At 39.7% G+C, this 26,987-nt stretch overlaps 1 protein-coding gene across 3 annotated transcripts in view; it reads left to right on the plus strand.

Moving 5' to 3' along the window:
* Positions 1–26,987, plus strand: part of ADD3 (adducin 3) — a 90,642-nt gene that overhangs the window by 40,469 nt on the left and 23,186 nt on the right. Inside the window, exon 1 of one of the 3 annotated variants that reach the window (XM_059851944.1) lies at positions 22,455–22,636. The exons of the other annotated variants lie outside the window; for them this stretch is intronic. The gene's annotated coding sequence lies outside the window, so the exon portion shown is untranslated. Of the gene's footprint in view, positions 1–22,454; positions 22,637–26,987 lie in introns of those variants that run through there. 3 annotated transcript variants of the gene reach the window in all.

A 26,987-nucleotide genomic window follows, 5' to 3' on the forward strand; every position in this document is an offset into this window, starting at 1 on the left:
CTGTTGTTCCCTGGCTCCCAGGAATGTGTTTGTCTGATTCAAGTCCAGTGGTCTGAGCAGTGCAATTTCCCTGCCATCCCTCTGCCTTTGCTAGTCATAAAAATGAAAATGCCTGTTATAAGGAAGTTAAAGCATGCAGATAGTAGAGTGGCTTTTAAAAGAATGAATTAGAAGCTGGTTAAAATATATACCCATCTACTGAAGACTTCAAACTTTTTGTTGTTGCTACTTTTATTTTTAAGAGGCAAGGAGGGGTTTATAGCAGGGTTTAGGAATCTCTTAGCAACAAGGAACCATCTTTCAAAAGTTGAAGTTTTTGCTGAAGAAAATAGAAGGGGAAAAAAAACTCTCTCACAAATTAAATTTTAAAGTATAATAAGTCTGGCCAGAAGATATTCTGAGAAACAATTTGCTAAAGATACCAGAGCCAGCAATAAATCCTTTAAATTGAATCATTTCAAGTACATCAGGAATGAACATCCTGCCAGACAGACTGGCGAGCTGATAGGTGACTGAAGTATTGAAGAAATACTTGGTGAACATAGGGCACAGTAAAAAAGCTATATGGTTTTTATCCAAGTTGGCTTTCCTGAGAGATTTTAGGGCAGAAACTTCACTTTGTAGGTCATTTTTTGAAGATTGGTCTCAAACTGAAATGTTGGTTAAAAAGATTTTTAAAACATAGAAAAATAAAAGTGGCAAATTGCCAGGAGTAGATACCATTTACCCAAGAGAGCTTACGGTAACCACCAGTGACAACATTGATCTGGCAACTGTGATCTGTTGCTTAAAATGGCTGTGAGATCAGAGCAGGAAGATAGACAAACAAAATTTGAATGTATTAAAAGCATTCCAGGAATAGCCAGGGTACCACACACCTGCAGGTCTGTACAGGCAAGTTGGTGTGTTTCATTAGGAACAAAGACCACAAAATTGGTAACCACGTGGCAAATGCGTGGGCAAAAACTTATCTCAGGATTTGAGGGAAGTGTTCATGTGCATTTCAGATAGATGGCCTTTAACCTTAGGGTGGGACATGCAGTTATTTAGGTCTCATTTTCCTCCTCTTCAGCCTGCAGAGTTGAACTTGCTGTTGGTGTGAAATGCAAAAAAACCCCAATCGTTTCTTCTATAATGGTATAACTTTTCAAAAAATGTACTTACTTAACAGCCAGGAACAGAATTCTATACCACAATGTAACTTTGTGATAAATTAGATACTCAATAAGTTAGTTACTTATTGAGTAAAAATTAGTTACTCAATAAGTAACTGGATTATAGGAAACAGTGGACTGAAAATAACTGTGTTGCCTCAAGAACACTAAATAACACATATGTAATAAAGATCTTTGCTGATGCACATTAATTTAGATGTGAATGTTTGTTTAATTTTGGTCAGGTTCTGACCACAAAATGTAGGTGAAGCTTACTTTGTGGTATGTGTGGCATTGTCAGTAGGTAGACTCCTATGAAATCTGCCAAGTCTGAATTTTCGCCTGTCTTTGTATGTGATTGGCACACATCAAACTGAATGTTTGTGAGTCTTTCTTACATTACTGATAACGCACATTTCTTGGTAAGAAGATGCAAAATAAATAAGATAAAGTGTCATATTGGCATTGTACCAGGCTTTAGGAAAAAAATATTGTTTGAACTAAAAGCAGTTTCAGGCTTTTTCACGGCTAGAGCCTCTTTAAGGTACTTAATGATGGTGAAATAGCTTTAAAGTGAAACAGAATTACTAGACCAGCCAAAAGGCCCTCTCCAGCATCTGTCAGCTTTATACCAGTTTTGTACCAAAGAATTACAAAATGACCAAAGGTTACCGGAAAGATAAGGTAACTTCCATGGGAATATTTTCTTTCACCAAATCTCTCCCTTAGGCTTTGGGAGTATACACCATAATAAAATTATGCTATTCTATTTCAAGCATAAAACATGAAGTTTGCACCATTGCTATTTTGCACATTGTGTCATATGGAAGAAAGCATATGTTTGTAGGTGGGTACTGATAAGCTTGTATGATTTAGAAAAGTATTCAAAAATCCTGTCATCTTCACCATATCTTAGTATTGCATGTTTGTCATGCATCATGCCAATTCAACCCTGGCTCATCTAACTGTCATGGAAGGAGGAGAGCTTAAATCAGCTTTTACAAAATACATTTCAATGCAGTACATTCAATACATTTCACTGCAATAAACTCTTTATTGCCATGAATACAGCAAGGTGCTTGTAGTGGGCTGATGGATGAGAGGGGTTTTTGTTGTTGCCTTTATTCCACTTTCAGCATGAACCATTAAAGGATTTCTACTATAAAGGAGTGCTTTGTTTATTTACGTGTCATGCTAACACTGAGATGTAGAGACTCTAGTACCACACTGATGTCAAGAAGTGTGAGTTGTGCAGTGCATTTGCTAACTTTTTGGCTCATTTTTCATTCTTAACAGCAACAGTAAAATACCAAAGACAGTCTTTGAGATTCACATTAGCTTCAAGCACTTACTGAGAATGAGAAAGCTTTGTCATTACTTTAAAAATCATTTATGGAACTTGTTTAACACTATTTCCTATTAAGCTTCTTTGCTTTATAGTAGTCTCCATGGATGAACATTTTTGTAATCAAATAAATTTGTATTTTGATTGCGAACCCAATAAAATATATCTGGTACCTTTCCTCTGTTCCTCCTTCCTTCACTTTTCCTCCTGTTCTATTCCCTACATGTTGAGATTTTATTCCTTTATGTTTCTTGAGGAATTGGTCATATATTTTTACTTAATGATTGTTATGTTGGCAGTTCTTGCACTTGGTATTCTGAAACCTCGTTTGTGCCTGGTGACAATTTCTCACAGCATATTTAAGTCTACACTCACACTGTTGCCAGATCTTGGGATGTGCTTGGCACTGAGGTTCTTGTTTTATGCTGTGCTGTATCTCACTGCTGAGAATTAGTCTGTAATATGTCTTGTTGACTTAGGCAATGTAAAAAAAGACCTCTGATTGTGAGATGCATAGAAATGTGTATTACCCATTGTGCACATGAATTGCAAGAATTTAATGAATTGTTTTTATATCTGCCACTTGGATTTTTTTCCCCTGGGCTAATAAAATAGTTAAGTGATCTCTTCTTACATGTTCATTCTGTCTTGCCTGTAGCTTGTCAGTGTTTCAGAGCAGCACGTGCCTTGCATAACTCGAGATCTCTGCAATATCAGTGCTTGTGGGTTGTGTGCCTCTGTTGGAACAACTCTAAGTCTATGGCACAGCCAATGAAGTCTAGATAATTACTGACTTCATGCCAGAGAGAGCTTAGTTAGACAGTGAACTCAAGTGCTATGTAATTATCTGAAGTTAGGCAGAAAGAATTGGACTCTAGGACCTAATGATTTCACAAACACAGATGCTGAACATGAAGATGTTAAATTTCAGTACTCTGTAGATAATATAGATGATAAATGAAAACTGTTACTTTAGGACTTAGGAATTTTTGTTTCGAACTGGGAACTTTTAGACATTGAGCAACTTTGTTCCTGATTCACATCTCGGAGAGAGAAGAACTTAAGTCCTCCCAAGTGACTCACAAATTATTTAACTGTGAAGTATGAACTTCTCTTGCAAGTTCAGATGGTGCTATTTATCCTTAACTATTATGTGATGTAAGCATTTCTAGGCACAAACAACTTCCACATTTTAATAATTATTCCAGCAAATGTGATATGTGTTCATATTCAGCATAAGTAAAACAATTTGCATGTATTACAGCTGGATGTGAAAACTGGGGACTTTCTAAACCCCCTTTGCATTCTTCTGGAGTGAAATTTTTTGTTGTGTATCAAATCTGAGAGGTGTGCACAACTAAACCTCACGATTACTCATCTGTAAGTCTGGTTTGGGACATAAGTGCTATGTGGGCTTGGAACCCTCTCTGCATCTGAATTTTAGTCTTAGTGACTAAAATTTATCTCCAGCTTGAAGCATCGTGCCTAAATTTAAATGGTAAATCCTTACGAGCCAAAGAATTGTGGTTTATTTCTGAGATAGATCTTTCATGCTTTTAAAGAGTACATAGATCTTGGATAGGTTTTCTTCACAAGAGAGAATTTTGCTCTGGAGAAGTAGCAAACAGAAGAGACTAGTCAGTGAAGAGTTATGTTTAGTTAGCCAGTTGGCATATGTGCACTTGCAAGATTCACTTGAATGATTTCTATTTGTAGTGCTCAGCTGAGTTCTACTGATGCAGTGAAACTTACGGTTATCACTTTTAGCATCTATCAGTATTTTCACAGCCTTCTATCAAAATATTGCTGAAAACTGAGCCTGAGAAACAAATTTGAAATCAATAACTAACACCCATTATAGTTAGTGTGGCTGGGGAAGGAGGAAATTTTAAGCTACATAATTTTTTAAGGCATCTGCAGCTCTATCACCATTCCCTTCTTTACTGAGATATCTTCCATTTTGAGGTAAGTCTAAAAAAGCCTTTAATCCTTCTGGGATTTTTAACAGCATGTTCTGCTGTTTAAAAATACTTTTGTCTTGTATTGTCCAGTATTTAGAATAAGTAGGATATTAAGAAATAAAATTATTTGCATTGCTGAACTTCATATGAAAAGAACTAATGGTCTTGGGAAGGTGGCCTGCGTACCTTGGAGGTCTTGGCATTGCTCAGTGTCATGCGATTGACTGATCACCTCCAGAAACTTTCTGTGCATGTTTCTAATATGTGAGAAGGCCAGGTTTTGCTGTGGCAGACAATAAGCAACATAGGAAATCATCCCCCAATGGATTTGCCCAATGTTGAGCAGATTTAAATGAAATTGTGGGAAGAATGATGAGTGCTGTTCTTGCTTTCCAGCAGCAGTGGAACTGTTCATGCAGCAATATAGTGAGGTTACATGCAGTCTAAATTGTGCTGTGCTTCTGATTGAAAAATGTGCTGGTTCTGTTTAGCCTTTATTGAGTCATTGGTTCCAAGAGAGAAAAAAGGGATGGTATTTTAAGCTGTTTGTACAAATTCACATCTTCCAGTCAACCATAGGGTTTGGATTTACTTTCCTTGGGAAGCTGTAAATTACTGAAAGTCCTCTGCTTTTCTATTTTCCAAATTTTAACACTGCATGCTTGTGTCATAGCTTTGGGGATTATAACTTTCCAGAAGCATAGCTACAAACTGTAGACTGTCTTCTTTGAAAAGGCAATATTTAAATATTTTGTCAATCTTGTTTGCTCGAAGGATATTTTCTACCATTTGTTTTATTACTGTATGGACATATCACAGTTTTATTTCTGCAGAATGTTTTTCTTTCCACACATTAGGGCGCAAGCAAGTTTTAGCAGACTCAGTTTATTCAGCAAAATACACCAGCTGGTACTTCATTGCTTTTTTTGTGAAGGGAAAGCCCAGTGATAGTTACTTCTTACCATAGGCACTGGTCTTGAAAATGGTCAAGTGAAAATACTTTCTTATTAGTGTCATTCTTTTGAATACCTGTGCAGTTTTGAGAGGATTGATTGCTCTATCCAATGAAAAGATGACTTGCTGCTGCCAAAAATCAAAGGAGCTGTTTTTTACTGGTGGTGTTGGAGTCAAAGAAAAAAATGCCAATAATAGATATTAGAAGTGTTTTGTTGTGTGTGGCTTTACTCAGCAAAAAGGAATCAATCTGGAATTTTTATATGGGGACCAGCTTAGATTAATGGAGGAAAAAATTACATGTTGTTTTGAGTTTTTAAATTATTAAAAGTATTAGAAGAAAAAATGAGCTGTTCATGTAAACTGGTGAGTTTGAGTGGGCAGAAATTTCCAGGGCTCTAGCAGGGTGAGGTTTGTCAATGGTACCAATAGCATCCCCCTTTTATATACTCTCTGTCTTTCCTGAAATCCCAAGGGTTGCATGAGGGGATTGCATTCATAGGAAAGACTCCAAAGGACTGAATTCTGCCCTAAGTTCTGGGGCCTCAGGGCTGCAAGCACTGGTGAGATTACTCACCAATAAGTCTTACTCTGGAGTGGATGGAGCCAAGTCTCTATTGCAACTTTGCTGGGAAAGCGTGATCCCAAGTGAAAGTAACAGTTTTTGTAAAGCGTCTCCAGGTCTACCTGTCTGACATCAGCCAACAGAAAAACACCTTGGCAGAGCTGACACAGACATGCAGGTTTCTGAGCTCATCCCACCTTGTCTCTGCCAGTGGTGGTTGTGCCCTGCAGGCTGAGCCTGGCTTTGCTGGCAGCTCCCCGTCCCCCTCGGCCTCCCTCTCCCCCAGATAACTTTATCCTCATATCACAGATACTCAGTCTGGATTTCATTTCTTCCCCTGCAGCTCCGTGTGATCCCGCGCGCATTCCTGACGCGTTACCAGCAGCCCACATCTCCAAAAGGGCCGTATCAGCTTTCAGTGGCCAAAGCTCAGAGGGGAAACAGCCCAGTTCCTCCACGCACAAACAGCTGGGCAGTTGTGGATGGAATTAATTGCTGATATGCACTGGGCTGTGTTTTTCTTCTCTTGTCATTTCCTTTGCAGCTGTGAAAGGCAAGGTTTTAAGGCTTTGAAAACAGCGCAGACCTTCTCAGTGGGAGTAATGTAAGAGTACTGAAATATATGTGTAGATTAGGATTTGCATACGAAGTAAAACCTCTCCTAGGATGTAGCAGCAAGCACTGTTGATGTTGATATTCAAATTCCAGGTGCACCTTGTGAAATTAATTTCTGACTTTGGATTTCCAGCTTGAGAAAAAAATTTGGTTGCGGAGATTTGGATTTCTGAAAGCAGTAATCATTGTTTTCTGAACAAAGGAGTCTGAAGTTGAGTGTTGAAAGCAATCTGTTATGAAAATGGTTGTCTTCCATGTATACTCTTGGAGCTAATTTATAAAATGAACTGATGCTGCTTTAGCCAAATGTGAAACAGTCAAGTTGCTGAAAGTCATGTTCCAGCCCAGCAGTTGTGGGAAATTTATCACGGGGTTGGAAAATACATATGTTATCAACAGAGCTGCATGTCTGCCTCGAGGCTTCACCCAGCCCATAACAATCCAAAAACAAACCAACCATCACAAATGAAAAAATGCTGTCAAAAGTAGGTTCTAAGCCCTAATGCTGTCAGAAGCTGCATCATGCTGGGCTCAGTTGTAAAATCAGTGGAAAAATGTGTGATACCTGTTGTTGAAGATAAGATTTTGTGAGCTTCCAGTACGAAAGTATAACAGATATTTTTCCCCTTGTTTATTAAACTGTTTTAAATGCACTTTTGCTTTATGGAATTGTTACTCCTCCCCTACTAGTAGGCTTATGCTATCATGCAGTTTACTCAGGGGAAGATCTCTAAGCTCTTTTGCCAAAATAATTACAACTCTTGTAAGTATTTTACTAGTACACAGTATTTGCATACTTTATAAATAGTCTTATACCTGGAATGAATTGTTTAAACAAATGCTTGAAAAAGTTTTTGTTGTTTTAAGACCTGGTCTTAATAATTAAATAAATGAAGTTGTACAAATATGCTGAAAATGTCCCCACCGGCTTGGGTTGTGTAACTCCTTGTACCATGAGTATTTCAAAGGTCCCACTGAAACCAGGGCCATTATTTGTGGTAAATACTGTGCAGAGTGAGGAAGGGTTTACAGACCAAGATCTTTAATAAATAAATAAATAGAAATTGCACAACTCTTGAAAGGAGCCAAACTTTCAGTCTCAGCACCCACATCAGCCAAACTCTTGCAGAGACTGCTGCAGAGAGCTGTGGGATTGTACTTCCAGCAAATACAAAGGAGTGCATCCTTACATCCTAGTTTTTCAGCCTTCCATGCAAGGGATTTCCGCTGCAACCTTGTCTGTCGTGGCTAAGAGCACGCAAGGGGACACCAACCCCAGCCTAACTCACATGGTATGCAGGAAGTTCAGCTGTAGTAATTTGATTGTAAATCTGAGCCTGAGAGTCAGTAACTCAAATCATGGCTGTTACTTCAAAGAACGAAGGTTGCCTCCTTGAAGGGCTTTTAGTTTTTATAGCTATACAAAAGTTAACTATTACATAACTTGTATGTTGTACATATCCATATATATGGTCATATCTTATCATAAATATACATGTATCATAGGCACCCTGTTCCGTATCTGTCATACTAAGTACTTTTTTGGCAGGTAGTAGAAGTTATGGAAACAATTAAAATTCCTGTGCAACACTGGATTACTTATTTGTTTGGAAGAGTGGGTGGTGGTGTTGTAGGGAAGGGAAAAAGGCAGATCTTTGCTTCAAAAACAGAGTAAAAGCATTCTGGAGTGGTTTTGCCAGAAGGTCTTTTTGTCAATTTGTGTTTGGACAGAAAGGTCTGATTATCAAGAATAGAGTTCTGGGGTTTGCACTCTGGTGGATGTTGTTAGTAAATATTTTAGGAATTATAGAGCTACAGTTGTTTTTATGGCCAGTAACCCACTGGTGATCCTTTCAAGGCAATAAACAGTGTATGAAAACAGTGTTCGTAATTACCCCAGCATGTAAGAAGTTGTTAAAGGTTAGAGACTGGTTGTTCTCTGCTCTGCCTTCACTTTAATCTAGTGCCTGTCTGACTGCGAGATTAAGAGTGGCAAAAAAATCCAAGCAGTTTTAAGGAACTTATATAGGAGCTGAGCAATTTAATTTCATCCGACAGTGAGTATCTTGATCCAGACTGTCTGCCCTGTGTTCTCCTGTGGGTTACGTGACAGGTTGGTGGCATGATTTGCTTTGCAAACCTGTAAATGAGTTCATGTTTGTGAATCTTTTAGCTGTGGTTTCTTTCTCCACCCTTTTCTCATGAATAAACTTGAAAAATATTTAGGACAAGATTTCTCTGGACTCGCCACGTCTGATGGTATCTTTTTCAACTGTGGTCTTTGTATATATGTACTTCTAAAACAATTGGGAGGTGTGGTGCAGTGTGCTTCCTTGGAGGGAGGCACTGTTAGTAAAGATTACTGATCTGTGAGAAGAGTCAACTACAGAAAATGCTGAAACTAACACTGCCTGGGAGGAGTCTGTGGCTTTGGCTTTTAACTCCCTTTGAGTTTTGCCAGTAACTTGGAGCAGGGAAATGTTTGGTCAGCTGTGGTGTAACACTGAAAAGATTCTTGTCCTGACAACTACATTTATCAATATAGTAATAAGTTCAGTGTCTTGAACAACCACCTGACCTACTACTTGAAGAAATTGTATGCAGTCAATAAATACTTCAGATTGTTCTGTGTGTGACTGACAAGCCATAGTCGACTAATGAAATACAGGATTTGGCAGTACTAAAGCTCGAGACATCGTTGAGTGAACTTTGTGTAAGAGTGGGTTCATTCAATAAAAAATAAAAGGAGCATTTAAAGAGCCTTTTATTCCTGTCATAAAGATGCTTTGTGCTATTGCAGTTGTGTGTTTGACAGAATGGTTGGGGATGGATGCTGCAGATAGTTGTCTCGTAATTTGAGTGTCTTCTATTTGACACCAGCATGATTTTTATCTTCAGTGTTGTGACATGACTGGTGAGTTACAGTTTCTCTGTTTGAATGGAGTTTCCTACTTTAGTTAGTATCGTGTATCCATAAATCAGTCTGTTAGCATTGGTCGTTCTGTATGTTATGGGATGGGTTGGGGTTTGTTGGTTTTTTGTTTTGATGAGATCTGATTTTGCTTCTGCTTAAGCCAAGGAGACCACCAGACTCAGTAGGACTGGGCCCAGAGTTTTGAGTGTTTGTTGGCAGCTCAAGTGAGCACAGCCACATGGGGCACAGGGCTGATTGCACTGTGCTGCAGTACCATGGGTCCCTGTACCTTTGAGGTTTTAAGTCTGTGAAATAAAATGAATCACTTATATTTTGGTTTGTGGTTGAGTTTGGTTTGGAGTTGTTTTTTTAATTGTTGTTGGTTTGCAGTTTTTTATAGGTAGGTAATCTTGATATGTTTAAACACATGGCTCTCTAAAATAGCTCATTACTGGTCACACAGTTATGGCAATTGTAAAGAGAGATGTAGTTCCCCATCTCTCTTTACTGTATCAAAGTAGTTCAACTTCTGTGAGTATGTGTGCTAATGAGTTTTTATCATGTGTGTAAGTAGTAGCAGACTAGATATTCTCCCATATTAGTCATTGCAGTGTGGTAGATAATAGAGAAGTCTATTCTCGTTTAAAGCTATAGCAGAGTGCATGAGGCAGCCTTCATTAACGTATGCTGCAATTGTATTGAATTTCTTAAATTACATCAGATTCTTTCATTACACCAGAATCAGAGAGATTCTTGTGGTAAAGGCATGACCAACTAGTTTTAAATAGTCTATTAAATTCAATTTTCTAGTATCCAAAAGCATACATGCACCCTGGTCAAAGAAAAAAAAAAGAAGAGCTAAGTACCAAAGTATTTTAAAATATATAAACTGGGGAGAAGAGATGAACAAAAAGCTTCTCACTTTCAGTAGATTAATCATGCTTTCAACATCTGGAATGAAGGTTTTTCTTGAGCACAGTTTTGAGATACACAATATTAATCCCAAAGCTTTGTGAGGGCAAGCAGAGCTTAGCCTAGGAGGCAGATACTAAGTTCTGGCATTAGTTTTTTTGCATTGTTTCTACATTCTGGCACTCCACTCCGTTTCCTCGCCTCACTGAGCACTAAAAGGGACATAAATTGACATAACTAGATTTTTGTGACTGGGGCAAGGGAAGCAGCCTGAAAGATAAACTTTAACCTGTCATCCTGTCAACAGATTTGCATTGTTAGAAAAGTAAGAATTTATATACCGTGGAGTCAAGAATAGTATGTAGGGACAATGCATTAAGAAAGTGCATATCTGAAGTTAATTTATTTCAGCCTAAAAATAGAATTTAAACATCCCACTGTCTGATTTGCTTTTCCATTAAAAAATTTGCGTTTCCATTTTTCTGTCATAAAGAAAGCTTTGAGTATTCTCATTGCCTAAAGCAAGGAAGTCTGAACTATGACAAAAGTTAATGGGAAAGTAATGGAAGAATTTGGCCTGTCCATATAGTTTTGGGACTGCTAACTTCTCTTAGCAGTCTATACTGCGTCTTGAGCACGCTGCAGTTCAGTTATGCAACCTTGGGAAGTTTCTCTCCCACTGAATGCACTGTTCCTTTATTAAGGCTAATGGGAGTCATGTGTTCATGTCAGTGGGAAAGCAGACCCTTAAAAATCTTTCTGGTAGATTTGGTGGAAACAGAGCTCACGTTCGTTATTGCTGTTCTGGGCAGTTGGATATCTCATTAGCGGAATTTTAATGATGTTCAGCGAACTTCATTACTGGACGAGAGGATGTGGTGAAAATATAAAACGAGTGACTTTTTAATCTTATCATTTCCTGTATTGTTGGATTAATTTCTGCCTGTTGTGTCCTTTCTCCCGTCCCAGTACTTACATCTTGTGTACCTGGAGTCTGGTGGATGTGATGCTGGGGGTGCTTCAGCCCTCTGTCGGGCTCTCTGCCCTGAGCCCATGCTGTGTGTCCCCTCTCCTGGAAAACTTCCAGTAGCAACCATTAGATTGTCAATCCTTCTGCAACCTCAGGTAGGAAGCAGATTATAAACATCCAGCAGGTAGGAGCCAGATTTTAGCCGTGGGACTGTCAGTGCAGTATCTTTACTGAGTGCAGAGGGAGCAAACACGGCTTTGCACAGCCCTGCGGGGAAGGCGATGGCGAGACCCACACCATCCCTTCTCTGAGCAGATGTTCCTGCAAACCCCCACTAACAAAAACAAACCCACCACGTCCCCGCCGAGCCTCAGGATGGGCTGGCCCCATGTGAGGCCGAGCCCTTGGCTGGCAGCGGGAATTCGCTTACCCTCGGAAAACGCGGCCTTTCGTTTTATCTCGCTGAGGCGGCCGCGGGGGAACAATGGGTTATTAGAGCATTGGAACAACACGGGCTTTGAGTGACCCCCGCGGTCCTGTGCTCTGCAGGCGAGGCTAAAAGGAGAGATTGGCTGCCCTCAGAGTTAATTTGGCAGCTGCTGCCTGGGGGCCTGGGCTGGCGGTGGGTGTGAGGTGAGGGTGGCCGTGAGGGAGCAGGGAGGGTTTCCCCTCAGGGCCGTCTCTGGGAAAGGGAAAGAAGTAAACACAAAAACAGAGAGGTGGGAAAGTCTAAAGTGTTCAGTTTGTTTTCTCTTTCTAGTACAAAATCTGTTTTCCTTCATTCTTCAGCTTTTAAGACAAAACTGTTACATTGCTGGTCTTTGCCACCGACATTAAAAGTGGCTGGAAGTGGCTGAATGGCAGGTGAAGTGTCCGGTCACGAGCAGAAGGGTGCTGACCTCTCCAGTTCTTCGTGGGATGGCACAGTCAGGCTTTCCCATCCCAGACAGGGTCCAAAGACTTTGATCTTAAATGTGGCCTTTGGAGGTGTCGTCCTCCCTGAAGGTCAACCCTCTGAAGCTGTGCACATTGATGAGCAATTAGGTAGATTATGCCATTGATATCTCAGAAGTTAGAGTCCCGGGATCACAGAACAGACTGAGTTGGAAGGGACACACAAAAAATCAAGTCCAGTTCTTAGCCCTGAAAAGAAACATCCCCCAGAATCACACAATGTGCCCGAGAGTGTTGTCCAAGCACTTCTTGAACTCTGTCAGACTTGGTGCTGTGACCACTGCTCTGGGGAGCTATTCCAGTGCCCAACCACCCTCTGGCTGGAGAAGCTTTTTCTAATGTCTAATTGCTGTACCAAAACTTTGGTTTTTCAGAGGAATAAGGATGTAGGGCAATGTTTTAGCCTACAAACAATTTATGTTCCAGGTATGTGTGCTGCTGGTCTTAAAGGTGCGTTTTTATTAGAAGCGCTCATATTTCAATGCTGGTAAAATGTGTAGAGCTATAGAGTGGACATGAATTTTTAGAAAATCCAGAAGGCACACAACAGTCAGATGTTTGCCAGTAGCAATACTCCTCTTTTGTAAAGCAGAAACCAGTTTTTTAGTTCCTCAGCTTTCACTTACACACATACCCCTAACAACAAAAAAAAGAAACCACCCCTCCTGATAACACTTCACTGTCTTGGGTAGAATTTTCCTGCCTCCAGGGCTGAAAGAGGAGCCCATGCAGTGAGTTATTTGTAGGTCAGCTGGTCTTTCCGTGATGAGAAATAACAAGGTGATGAAACTAGTTTTATATTCTGGACTGGTGTATGTGTTGCATGCTGAGGTTTTATGTGTATTTTTTAATGTGTTTTTCTCAAAGCACATAATAATGAAGAATTGAGGCATCCCCTTCCTGGGTAGCTATCTACTCAATATGCAAATGTATTCCCAATGCCCTGCTGGAAACCTCCCAGTCAGTCCTCACAGAACAGTTCCTGCATTGCATCTGAGAGTCCAGAACCAAAGACTTTGCTGTCAGTTTGGTGAAGGCAAAACGGGCTCTCCATGAAGGAGGAAATATTTAATAGTTATGATGTGCACTTTTTTTTTTTTTTTTTTTATCAGTTGGGGAAAAACAAGCGATGGCAGCAGCTGTGCCATGTGAGCGAGTGTGTCATGAGCCTGCTGGGCAAGGCATAGTGAGGGGCATTATTCCACGGGGAGGTTGGCACTGGACATGGCCCTCCAGAGTTGCCACAAAGGATTTTCTGTTCGACGTCTAACGCAACAAGCACATTCATATGTTTGCAGAGGATTTCCATGGAAACCGTGTAAACTGTGATGCTGGCAGACAGAGGCAAAGGTTATACTATTGTAGAGGCCCTTTTGTATTCTCTTTAAATGTTTCAGAGCAGCTATATTTCTTAACTGATATTCTGAGCCTGTGCAGCAATTTGTTCAGATTTTTGGTTTGGTCTTTTGTTTTTCCTCCTTTCCCCCCACCTCCCCTTGTCTTTCTCATGGTTGTACTGAGGAGGTGAGGAGGTCAGATGAGATGCAATAATAACAATGAAAATGTGGTTCTTTTTTTTTTTTTTTTTTTTTTTTAGATGGGATCAGTTGAGTGTCATTATTTGAATTGACTTATCTTTCTGTTAGTGGTAATGATGCAATTGGAAATGGAAGAAGAGGGCACCAAAAAAAAAATCAACCTCTACTAGTACATTTTTCATTTTTGTCAAGTGCTTTTATTGCTCAGGTAGAACTAACTTGGGTCATTACTCACTGGCACCTGTAGAATTTTTAATGCTGGTCTCCTCTCAAAACAATGAACTTATGCTATTTATAGATAGCAGTTTTAACACTGGCTAGCCTTTAATATGCTATGAGGGTACATGCTGTTTTTAAATTTCACCTGCAGATTTAAATTTCCAAACATACCTATTGCTTTGTTCGTGTTTCAGAAGTACTCCCACCATGGGCACAAACACTACTTATTAAGAAGAAAGAAAATTATTGAGTCTTCTATATCCAGGTTCCCCTTTCATAGTCTATGTTTGCAAAATTATGCTTGTTCACAACTTCAGCTTAATTATCATGGGAGATTATTTTAAATGACTGAATTTGTGTCTGGGCTCATGCTGCAGGTCAGAGAGGTCCAAGTACTGCTTGTTCACCTGCTGCTCTATGAAAGTGAGATCTTACCTGATCATGCTGTTTATATATTCATTTCTGCCACTTAACTTTTGAACCTATTGCTTACTTTAAGCCAAACTTGGTACAAAGGTAAAAACATCATTTGCTTATGCTTTGCAGAGCTGATATGTGGTTAAAGATGTAGGATTTTGATGCTGAGCAGCATCCTCAGTACCTGAAGTACAAGTTGCTCAGTCCATCTGATTATAGGGCACTGACTAAAAAAAAAAGTCCAGGTTACTGTAGATAATTAACTGAACTCAATCACAAGTTTGCAGAATCAAGAGATAATTTAAATTCTCAGTTTTAAAGACTAAAACATACTTTCCTGCAAAAAGGACAAAATCCTTTTAGGTGTATAAAATATTGCAATCTTAAATAGACAAGTAACATTAAGGCATTGTGTTTCTGAACTTTGAAAGTGCTGTCATAATTACACAAGGCAGCACTTACTTTTTGTGGATACAAGAATGAAACAGCCAACTTGGAGAACTTATTGTTGTGGGAGACAGTTTCTAACAGAGAATGAAAAGGTGGAATGTGCTGTTAGTTCAGGATGGCTGCTGATGTACTTTTGGACAGCCAGGCATGCCCACAACCTGCTGCACCATGCCAAGAGTGGCCAGGAAGGGATAGCTTTGTTTGTTTACTTATTTCTCATGTTTTGCTATTTATATATCAGATGTATAATTATTAAAGGCTTTATATGCAGTGCCTCATGAATGTGACAGTTAAAAATAACTTCAAAAAAATAAACCATCCATTTTGGTCTTCTAGAAACCACAGGTCTCCCAGTCCAGTATCACACAGTTACAAACAACATGTTGAATATGACATGAAAATGAACACAGGATAGATGTAATGAAAACCTTGCTTCAAGTTCCATCCAGCATAATTGTATAATTGCAGTCTCTGAGGGATGGGGGTTGTGTGCCAGGTAGGAGTGTTTCTCATTATGAATTCCACTTCTCTGAGTTTGAAGCCAGAAGTCTCAAGAAAAAGTCTGTTCATATAACACAAAACTTTGCATGCTTTCATCACATCATACTGACTGCTTTGCAGTACAAACTTTGATTAGTTTTGATAATTTATCACAGAGAGAGAACATGTACTGATGAGGCAGGCCAAAATCAAAATTCCTTAGCAATTTGCCAGAGAATTAAAAAGAACAAAATCATGAACCCACAGCAACCCCCAAATGGTATCTTACATGCTCTTTCAATGCACACTGGAAGCATCACTCAGTAATTAAAATAAAAATTAGAAATCCAGCCATCTCCCTGCCCAAAATGATGCAATAAATTAACAAGTTAGAAGAACACATCTTACAGGAGAGAAAATAAATCTAAGCACTGCCCAAAACTCTAAAAGCAGCACCTACTCCTATTCTTCCAGAAACCTTTGAGATCAAACTCCTGAGACCAGATTAGTCCTGCAGATTCCATCCATTTTTCCTCTTTGGATTAAGAAATGAGTTCCAAAAAAAAAAAAAAGATGTGGTTCCTCCTCATCCCCACTGTGGTTAAGGCAGAGCTCTGACTGCCCTGGGTCAGTGCTGTCCTTCACAGCATTCCAGCACGTCTGTGAGAGCTGTCATGAAGGAGCCCTTGGCAAGCATCTAATCACCTACTATTCAGCACTGTATTAATCAAGTTTTATGGTATTTTTGGGCATGTTCTTGCATGGAGATCTTGAATTTTTTGAACAGTGTTAGGTTTTTACAGATGTTTATAAAAAAAACTCAGGAAGCACCCAACACAAAAGTGAAAAAAAAAACCCTGAAAAACCTAGAAATGATGTTACTTAGCTTTATTCATTCATCAAGTAGATAGAATGTCCATAGCCTCAGACATAGACATTTTTTGGTATCATCAATAATTTTCTTATGGTGTAAGGTGAAATGCTGTTTACTTCAGTACATTTCCATCAGTTATTCAAATATTGAGGGGAAAAAAGCATCATGAAAGCTCAGAACATAATGTCATTTTTCTAAAAATCGCTAATTGACTTTTAAATTTGTTGCTTTTAATTCTTAATGTTAGAGTTGAGAGAAGAATTTGCCTCTACATTTCAGGTTCTGAACTTCAGCCCATGGGTAAGGTGTCAGATACTTCCACCCAGTATAAACATACACAGGTTTATTTGCAAACAAGCCAATAGCATTTTCAGGCTAGGCTTACTAATGAGCTTTGGAAATTCAAATAAAATTGCTCTTAAGTATTTAGTTTTAACTAGAAAACAGATCCATCTAATCTATTTGTTGGCTTCAGAATATTTTTGAAATTACAAACAAAACAAAAAAAAAACCAGAAGAAGGCAAAATTAGAAGAATTGTCTGGGGAAGGATTTGAGGGAGAGTCTTTAGTGCTGCATGTGACTGATCAAAGGCTGCATGTGCCTTCAAAATTATAGCTGAGTCTTTGCAACTGGAATTGAGTTACTGGTGCTGCAGCTTCTTCAAGTCCATGGTTAGAGGAGAAACCAGGAAGCTTTTCTTCATTCTTCACTTGCATGACAATGCTATAGTATAAAGTGAGTGTCTTCTGAAGCAGTCTGGGGTGGATGGTTGCTTGTACCACCCTGGCTGCTGGCAAGTTCTGTTCTCAGTACATTGGACCATCTCCTCTTTAGACATGAAATATTCATGCTTCATGCAACTGAGATCAAAGGAGAGGATGGTTTGAATCTCTAGGACAAATGTTCAGTGTCAGCTGTTGTTCCATTCTAAGAACAATCACAGGTTTGTGCAAGTCCCCATGATTTTGTGTAGCATGCCAGGATGTCTCCATGCTCTGTAATACCAGAGTAGTTAGCTGTGGAGTGTCTTTTATTTTATCCAAGTTTCCAGGGCTTACAAGTGATGATGGAGTAGGAGAATTATGGGATAACAGTACATAATTGCTTGCTTATACTGGAAAATAATAGTTACCTAATTATGAAATATTTATGTATTCTGCTTTTGACTTTTAAAGTACTGCTCTTACTACTTGATGCTGACTCACCCTACCCCTCACTGTTTGTCTTACCAAAGCTTTTGTTAGTAAATCTTCAGCACTTGTTCAGAGATGTGCTGACTGCTGCTCTGGGCACATCTGCTTCTCTGTTCAGTGCTGTGGTTAAGTCCAGAGTGACCCTCTGCCATCAGCCGGGCTTGCTTGAAATTCAGTGAAATAGTTTTCCATTCCTGAAGGTGTAGAAGACCTTTGGCTCTCTAAATTCAATTTGCTTTTCTAATACCATGAGCAAAATGTGGCAGAGACAAGAAGGAGGTCAAATTCAGGCCAAGTCAATTGAGATTGATGTGCATATTTGTATAGGTTAAATTTTGAATGCATGTGAAACTTTATGCATATGCTAGTTGGGTAGTTTGGGGCAGGTAAATTATTTTCAAGCAAGCTGAAGACAATATTAACCATGTGACTTACACAGAAAAAGTGTTTCTCACTACTGTAAATCCTAGGGATTTCCCTGGGAAGGATAATTAAAGCAACATGCTGTGAACGCAGCTAATAAAGTAGTTGCCTTTTGAACTTCTGAGTAGGTCAGCCAGGTCCTTGTGTCCATGCTCTGCTCTGCTCCACACTTTCCCCTGCTCTCCTCCCCCAGATTATTTTTAACCTGATGCCTTTGTGTAATCACTGTAGACTCAAGCTGCATGGAAAGATGTGCTTAGCACAATTAGGGAATGGTATTTTCAGAGGTGGGGGACTGTAACAGTGCACTGGGAGGGGCAGGATTGCCTCAAGGCAGCCAGGAAAGCATGAAAAATTCTAGCATAAGGTATGTGTAACTTAAGTCCTCTAAAGATGATAATTTTTAAAGTATTAGGGATGCAGCTATAACCTCCATCAAATTCTGTATTCACTTTTCCCTTGTTATGTTTTGACAGTCACAAACATTTGTTTGTAAATGGACCAAGGAGGGGAAAAAATGTCCCATATGCTAAAGCAAGACTAATTTTGGTAATAGAGAAAAAAGAAAGTCTTGGAGCCTTGAATGGGGTGAGAAAAGACACTCTCAGCATAATCTGTGAATAGTGATTTACAGTTTTTTGTCCCTTGTGCCATCTCATGGCTGATATAAGCTGTTAGTCCTATTAACAGAGCCTTCCCTCTACACCTCAATTTGAGCTTGCCTTTTTTAAGCATTAGCTAGAGTAAGGGAGATAGCTCTTTTCTCACAATGCCTAAGGTTTTTTGCCTTGCTCATGGCCAGTCAGTGGCAATGTGTCTGCTGCACAGTCAGGCCTGGGCTTGGCTGGCATCATTTGTCTCACACTTTCATCAATCCCTAAAATTACTATCTATGAATTCTAGTTAAAAACCTTAAGACAGCCATAACATTTCCACTAAGCCTCTTCTTCATATGTGAAATCAATATATGTAGTTGTGTTGTTTTATCTAAAATATTTTTTTTAGCTATAGCTATCATAAATCAGCTTTTTGAAATGCTCTTGTTTTCTGTTTAATGTGAAAATTATGCATAAGTCAGTAATATGTTAAAATTCCTTTTTTGAGAGGTTAGCCAGTTTATTTTGACATGGTCAAGCTGATATTGGTGTATTAATGTGACTTATGTTATTGCTCTTCATATAAAATTTATGGCAGAATGATTCAGAGATCCCAAGATGAACTGGGGAGAGTTGTGCAGGGTGTGGTGCATAATATTAATAAAGATACAATTTGTCCTGAAGACTCTATGATCGAAGACCTGGCGCAATTTCATCTTTTCTTTAAGTTTCCAGTTACAATTTTCCTGCTGAGATTAGCTGTTGGCCAGGTTTCCCAGTGCTCACTTGTGAGTTATGGAGGGCGTTGAGCTGCAATTCCGTATGGTCAGTGCACGGTGGTGGTCTTAAACGGGGTCAACACTGAGCTGTCAGTGGTGCTAAAGGTCAGGATTTGATATGGAGAGAGAGGAACTCCAGGGGTTTGGACTATAAAAAGGTTTAGCTGTGTGCTACCATACACAAGATTGGTTGTTGGTGTAAATATTTGTAAAATCCAGCAGTTGCCTTGTGTCGATCATCTGGGTTGCCCACCGTCGCAGCCTCTGACCCTCCAGCAAAACCCAGGAGGCAGCTGCTTTGGCCATGACATTTCTCAGAATAATCAAACTGCCATAAATCACAAAGACTTTTCATGTGCCCTGGGACTGATAAGAGGTTTCCCTGCTCTCCAGTGTCACACATTGTACCAGTGACCCAGGAGGGCTCCTGCAGGTTGCTGGGAGTAATCCTTGTTACTCCAAATGGCTCTATCCAGGTTGATGTGAATCAATGGATTTCAAAATAAGTATTTACATAACAGACTTATTTCTTCTACTGCATAACCTTATGTAGATCTGTATATAAAGTAGAATTGTTTTCCCCTGCATGTGTGCAGGTCAGGGATAGCCCAAGAAAGAAGTCACCAGAGGAAGCTGGAGACTTTGCAAGAGAGGTGGGGGGAGAGGGAGAGTGTTGCGAAATATGGAAGGCTGTGACTGCCATCAGCTTTTCCAGTTAAGTTTTCTTTTCACAGAGAAGTTCTTATTTTTTACTGTGGAGGAGCCCAGGTTTCATGTTTTTCAGGTGACACAGGGACATTGTTCAGCCATTGTCTCTGTGTGTGGGCTGTGTGTGTGTGCCTACTTTCACAGCTTAATACGGATAAGTGCTACCAGAATGTAATCTTTTAATTTAGCTCTCTGTTGTCTGCTAACTCATGAAATATTTTTAGGTGACTTAAGTACAAGTGATTATGTAGATAAGCAGGGGTGAGTCTTTAAAAATAAAGAGCTTTTCATTGTCACCTGCATGAATTGTTTCACCAACAAACTGTATTCCTCTGCTACTTTTCTGTAACTAGTTTGCATGTGTGACTGGGTTTGTTCTGACTTGCATGTTTTGTGTACAGAACATCATAATCTCAAAATGTTCATAGTGTCTGCACAATCTTAACAGTTTTTGTGTAAAACAAGAAAACATTTCATGGAGCAGAGCAAGGAAACCATTACACTGCTGATTGCTCAGGTGCCATGCAATGCAGTAATGTCAGCGTCCTGGTTATGTACTGCCTTTCCTTGGCACAAGAGGTTCCACAGTAGGCAGAGTGAACCTTGGATCTGAACTCCCAGGGTTGTGCCTTTGAGACTGGTTTTGTCTTTTATCATACTGACTCTCAGAAAAGGGTGACTGGATAATTTGCTTATCAAGGGTTCCCTCCCTTTTTTTACATGAAAAACTCATGCAGCAGTGAAGGAAATAGTTTGGGTCTACAGGGTTAAGCATGCAAGTTCATTTATGAGACTCCATGCATGCAAATAGCATTTCTGGCCATGTGGTAGAGCATATTGGATACATCAAACCAACATTCTGGGCTCCGGAAGTTTTTTCCCCACTTGTGCTGAAAAATGTTGGCAGGCCAGGCTGCAAATGTGGAGGTGCAGACTGCACCTGCTACAGGCTGAGTGCATTTTAAGGAACCTTCCTTAACAGAGAAAAAACATCACCCCTGCAGTTAAAGGTAAAGCTACAGGCCTCAAATTCTCATGTTCTGTGTGGCTGTCAGCGACCCACTTAGTTCTCAATTCTTGACAATAAAGTGTGTCTGGCTCAGTTCCAGTTTACACTGAGTAAAGTGTGAGTTGCACAGCTTGACTGTTTGTGTTGACTTTAACATTGCATGATGTAACTGAATGATTTAGTACAGCAACAAAAAAACAAGGTTCAAATGCACTTAAGTGCTTATTTCTTAGGAAAAAATATATCTTGATGCCATACAGTCTCTTTAATGTGGTGTCTGAAAAGAGATGATCATTTTATTAGCTTGCTCTGTTTAAAAGCAGAGGGACTTAAATATGCAGTGCTGGATTAGACTATTTGATTAGTAACCAGTTTGGGCTGTAGTATGACAAATTGTTTATGGCTGCATTGCTACTGGAAGAAATGGTGTTTGACATTCCTGCATCATCATTATCTTTATTTCAGAGCAAGCATTTGTGTAGATATGCAGTCAACTGGCAGGGTAACTGATACAGCTGAAAATTAATCCATTAAAAAAAAAAAACAAACAAAAAGAAACCAACTTAAAAAACCCTTACAAGCATTCTCTGGTATGAATCTGAAGATGTGATAAAGGGGAAAAGATTGAATGGCTGGGCAGGCTGGGAGGAGATATGGCTATTTTTAAATGCAAATTAATTTGTGTCAATTTAAGGGTGTAGTTTGGCTTGAGTACTAGTGTAAGAAATTCCTGCGTATTAGTAAAATCAGTTAATAAAATTTTGAACAAATGCTACCTATCTAGTTATTTCCAGTTCCACAAATTGAGTTTAGGAAATACTAGCATCTGAACACACATCTTACCTGAGCAATGTGTGAAGTAAGAAGATCCCAAATCCATTGTTAGATTAAAAAAAAAAAAAAAAATCTTTCAACTCAGATATTTATGGTATTTGATGTCCCCATCAGGTGAATTTCAGAACTAATTTAATTTTGAGGTGCTTACCCAGTTTGGTTTTTTTTTTTCCTTGAAAGAGTTGCAATTATTCATTTGTGTGTCATTACTAAAATATGTATGAGGGAGGATGAAGAGTTAACTTTCTAGTGCCAGAAAATAACATTGGTGACCCTCTTCTCAGTCCACATTCTCCTACATATTTCCCCATCCCTCTCAACCATGCCCCCATATTCCTGAAGTGTGTGTGCTGCTGCCAGCTGACGTAGGTAGCTGACGGTGTTTGCTAAAGCCAAGTCTTTGATTCAGACTGGAACCTGTTTCATGGGGAGGCTGGAACTGAGATCAAGAGACGCCCAGTTTGCTTCCAACAAGTCTCCTGGCAGACAAGATATTGGAGGGGGGGTGGGGGGAGAGAGAGCAGACTGTTCCTTAAAAACAAGCAGTCGAGAAATCGCAGGAGCAGAACAGCTCAACGTGCTCCTGAGAGCAGCCGCTCCAATGCGGGGTGGCCCAGCCCGAGTGCTCAGACCCCAAATCAGTCTCAGCAGTTAATGATGCCGTGCACACACTGCTGGTTTGCAGTGCTGGGAACTCTCAGTAAGATGGATTGCACTGCATAGAGAAAATGGAGATGTCTGAAAGCAGCCAGAAAAGATCAGCATAAAAGGTAGGTTAATGTTCTGTTGCTAGGTGATCTAATAATTTGGTCCCTTTGCTGTTATTCTGTCTAGTGGTATTTATTTTTATATACATTCAGTACATTATGAAAGATATAAATATATCAAGTCAGTGCTTTCTGGGGGGTTCTTTCTCAATATAAATTTTCCTCGCATTTGGTCTCCTGCACCTTTTTTTACTTTAGTACTTCTTGTTTCTCTGGCCTCATTATTATTTTTGTGATTTGACATTGAAAATAGTTATTGCAACAAAAACAACACAGCAGGTTACTTAGATTTTACAGAGTGTCAGATGGGGATGCTCAAGATGTAATGTTGCAACCTAAAATCAACAATTCCAAGTTCCTGGAGAAAAGCTGAAGCTTTCATTAAATGAGACTTACTCCTAAGTAGAGAGATAAACAGCTTCCTGGCAGAGGGGGTATGTTCTACTTTCTCTCTGTAGCCCAGTTACGGGTATAAAATACAGAACAGGATATGGAAGCCAAACCCATGAGCTATATAAGGCATCAAAGCACCAGAGGACACGACCTGTTTTCTTTTGTATCAGAATTCAGTTCAGCATGAACTAGGAGGGCAGAGCTCAGAGGCGGAAGGGATGTTATATTCACAAGTTAAGTTGTAGCAAGACCTTGTGAGCCTTTTGTTTTACAGGTCCTTACAAATACTTTCAGCAGAGATGAGGATTCTGTGCAACAAAAATTTATCCATTCTGAATTTCAGTTCTTAGGCCCCACATTGGAGCAGTTGAACCAAGTGTGGGAAAACTGTGAGCCCAAGTGTGGGCTCTTCTTTAACTTTGAATCTCTTTTTAGTGTGTCAGCATGTGCATGTTAGGTCAAAATGTGGGCTAAAATGTGTGCCTCAGCAGACCAGGAGTGATGGCTCTCACCAGGATAGAATCAGATCTGAGTTTATATTTGATTTCTCTGTGTATGTTTCTCTGTTCTGACCAGTCTATATACAGTGTCTTGTTGCTATTAGGGTCTCTCATTTCTACCTGTGCTTCAGTCTCTGCAACCTCTCTGGAGCATGCATAAGAAATGTCAGCTAGTACTGTTCGGGAAGGTGGTACCTTGCTTTCTTTAATTCATAAACAGCATTGGAGGGGGTGGAAGCCAAAAGTAGCCTTGCAGCAAAGCTGATTTCCTCTCTAGGCACAAGTATCACACACACACAGTTAAAAAAAAAAAATTAAAGAAAAAAGGTGGTGGAGAGGATCCTCTATCACAATTCATAGATGTTGAGATCTGGATTTTCTGTAAATACTTTTGTCTTAATGCTGGTTCTATGCTGAGAAGGAGATACTAATATTTGGTCCCCTATAAGCTGATGTCATTTTTAACAAATATCTTCTTTATTAAAAAAAAAAAATCAGTAGAAGATGCAAATAAATAAGAAAAGAATGGTTGATTTGTTTGAAAATTTTCCAGGAAACAGTAGGGGTTATATGAGAGTCAGCCTGGGCCCAACAGAGCGGGCATTGAACCAGACCTAATAAGAACAACTGGACCCAACACCCATATTATGTTCAGTAATGGAGGGGGTTTGTACTACAAGGACTTCAGTGTTGTAATCTTAATGGCTAGAGGTAACAAACCAGGCTGAAAGGAAAGAGGAAAAACTAAAGTCCAAGGCAATTAGAAAAATCTCTTTTGTGGATTTTGGGTATTGCCAGTCACATTTGTGTCATTTTTACAGTTGAATGGGCTTTTCTGTCACTGTAAGAATGAATTGTAAAGTAATGGACTTGAACTAATTATGTCCTATAAACCTATAATAATAACAATAAATGTGTTTTGAAGTTCAGACATGCGTGTAGTTGATCCAGCCAGCTGAGTCAATCAGCAGCTGAGCAAGTCTCCTACTTGGGGTTAACAGTTCAGGTTTTAGGAAAATAAATGGCCAGATAAGATAACTCCAGGGAAGGAGGAAAAGAGCAGGAGTCACAGCTGGTCACCAGTTCAAGCAAGGTTCTTGCTATTTGGCTTTCTAGACTGCTTTTAGTTACCTGCAGGTGATGGAAGGTGTCTGTTCTCGCTCAGATGGAGGTTCTTATCCCAACACAGATGGAGAGCAGTGAAGGCTGACAGGTCTGGTCTCGAGTTTTTCTTACCTTGTGGCATTTAGCCAGTGATCTCAGGGTTTATGTTTTCTCCTGATGCTTTTTTTCTTTTTCTTCTTAAACCTCACCATTTTGGGCAAGGAGGAAAGGGAAAGTACACACAGAGCAGTGGAGCAGAGACATAATGCACAATTACATTTATAAGGGTATTTTTCCTAAGCTGAGTGGTGATCAGATCCCCAGACACCATCCCAAGAGTTAAGTCTTTAGAAAAACTTAAGCTTCTTTTGTACTTCTACCAGATTTTCCTCTAAGCCTCACTTCCTTGAAGCAAACCCTGTTTTCTCCCCATCATCCCCAAACTGATCCCACATCCCAGGCTTTCCAGAGGTCAGTCAGCAAATGCTGAATGAACTCCTACTGCACCCGAGCAGCACATGCAAAACTCACCAATGTGTTTCCTCAGCCTCTGGAATGAAGCCATCAGAGTTCATGGAGCTTGTCTCCAGGATGTGAATTATACATCCCAGAACATGGTATGTTCATCCAGCATGCCAGGTACCTCCTGGGAGCTCTATGTGTGCAGCTGGATAATGTTGCATCCCAGATGATGTTTTCTTTTTCTCTCTCTCTGTGGAAAAAAAAAATGGCAGGAAGAGCAAAACCAATTAAACCTGTAGGAACTATTGTGTTTCATCTCAATCCCAAATTTTATCATAATCTGTAATACACAGGAAAGTCATAGGCATAGTTTTCTTGGCTCTTACCTGCTAATGCTTTCCCAGCTCTGTTGGTGGTTTCTGTCTGGGGTTTCAAACTTGGTTACAGGGCTGAAGTGCTCCAGGATTTCATCCTTGTGCTCTCCCTTGCACTGTCAGCAAAGCCATTTGGGAATCAGTGTGGGAAACTGGCTGAAAACCAGTTTGCATCCTTCTGCCAGCCTGGGTCGTGGTGTGGCTGAGCAGCAGAGGGTGTTACAAGGACTGAAAGGACTTGCTGCAGGCAGGAGGAGGGCTTGGGCTGCAGAACCTGGTTTTGACAGAGGTTCCCAGTGTTCCACCTGGGAAATATGTGAGATTACAGTGGAGGCAGTCTGGATGCTCCACATTGGCTCACTGTTCGCAGGATACCCCAAATGGTAATTGCAGTGACACAAACGACGGTGCCACAAGCTGTGCCACAGAGCGAGGACACTTTGATCCACTGATACCAGAATGTCACACCACACTGCTTGACTTGGGCTTTTTCCCTCTGAAGATGTGAATTTACATACCAAATATTTTTTTCATGCAAATATTTTTATATTAAATGTATTATTGACTGTAGATATTTGCATGTTAAAATGTATTTTCATAATAAACTTATCTTGTCCTTCAAATCCTGCTTCTCTTTGTTCCTCAAACCTGAGAAAGTGTCTCTCTTCAGTAGCTTTTGAGGAATGGTGTTCCTGAGTGTGCTTTTGAGCCTGATTTCTTGTATGAAAATTCAGGTGTCTGCTTCTTTCCTTTTGATCCAGTTTTGTTTGTGTTTACAAATGCTTATCAGGTTTTTTAATGAGATTTTTAGGCTTTCTACCAAGACATGAAAGTATTTTTGTTGTTTCTTTTTTTCCCCCTAATGTGATGAGCTTCAGTGAGAATCTTTGCATACAATTGTGCACAAAAGGAGAAAAGCTAAAGCTCAGCTGTTTGCTATGGATGTGGCCTCAGTGCTGTGTAAGCCAACATATAACCTTTGCAGTTCCCTCAGTGTCTCCAAATGTTTTGTGAAAGAACAGGCACCAGCTGGAGCTCAGTGGAAATTCCCTGGTGGTCCTTGAGTGTCCTGAAGCCTTGTCTTTAAGCTGTAGTTATGAGATGCTTTGATAGTGCTGTAATTGAGGAATTTCTTCATTCAAGCTGGGAGATGAGCTCTGGGCAGATATTAAACAGGCCTTCTCTTCTGGGTGTTTGTTTGAACAGCTCAGGAAGGAGAGCTGTATAAAAACCTTGGGAGGTGTAAGTGTAGTGTAAAATTACAGAGGGAAGTTTGTCATAAAATGTACAATGGTAATTTCAAATGTCACTCCTAATTGTATGCTGTTTGGTTTTTATTTTACCTCAAATGAAGATGTTTGTGCACTATCAGGGAACTTACTACTGGTTTTTAACCATTTTTCTAGAATCTTTCCTAAATTTTCCGATTGTGATAGTTACTCATTTGTTCTCCTTTCATTTTAGATGATCTGCAAAGGGACATTAGTTGTGTCCAGACTTGGAAGTTCTGTGCAATGCCCT

The sequence above is a fragment of the Haemorhous mexicanus genome, chromosome 7, assembly GCF_027477595.1.
Source record: "Haemorhous mexicanus isolate bHaeMex1 chromosome 7, bHaeMex1.pri, whole genome shotgun sequence".
Taxonomy (NCBI): domain Eukaryota; kingdom Metazoa; phylum Chordata; class Aves; order Passeriformes; family Fringillidae; genus Haemorhous; species Haemorhous mexicanus.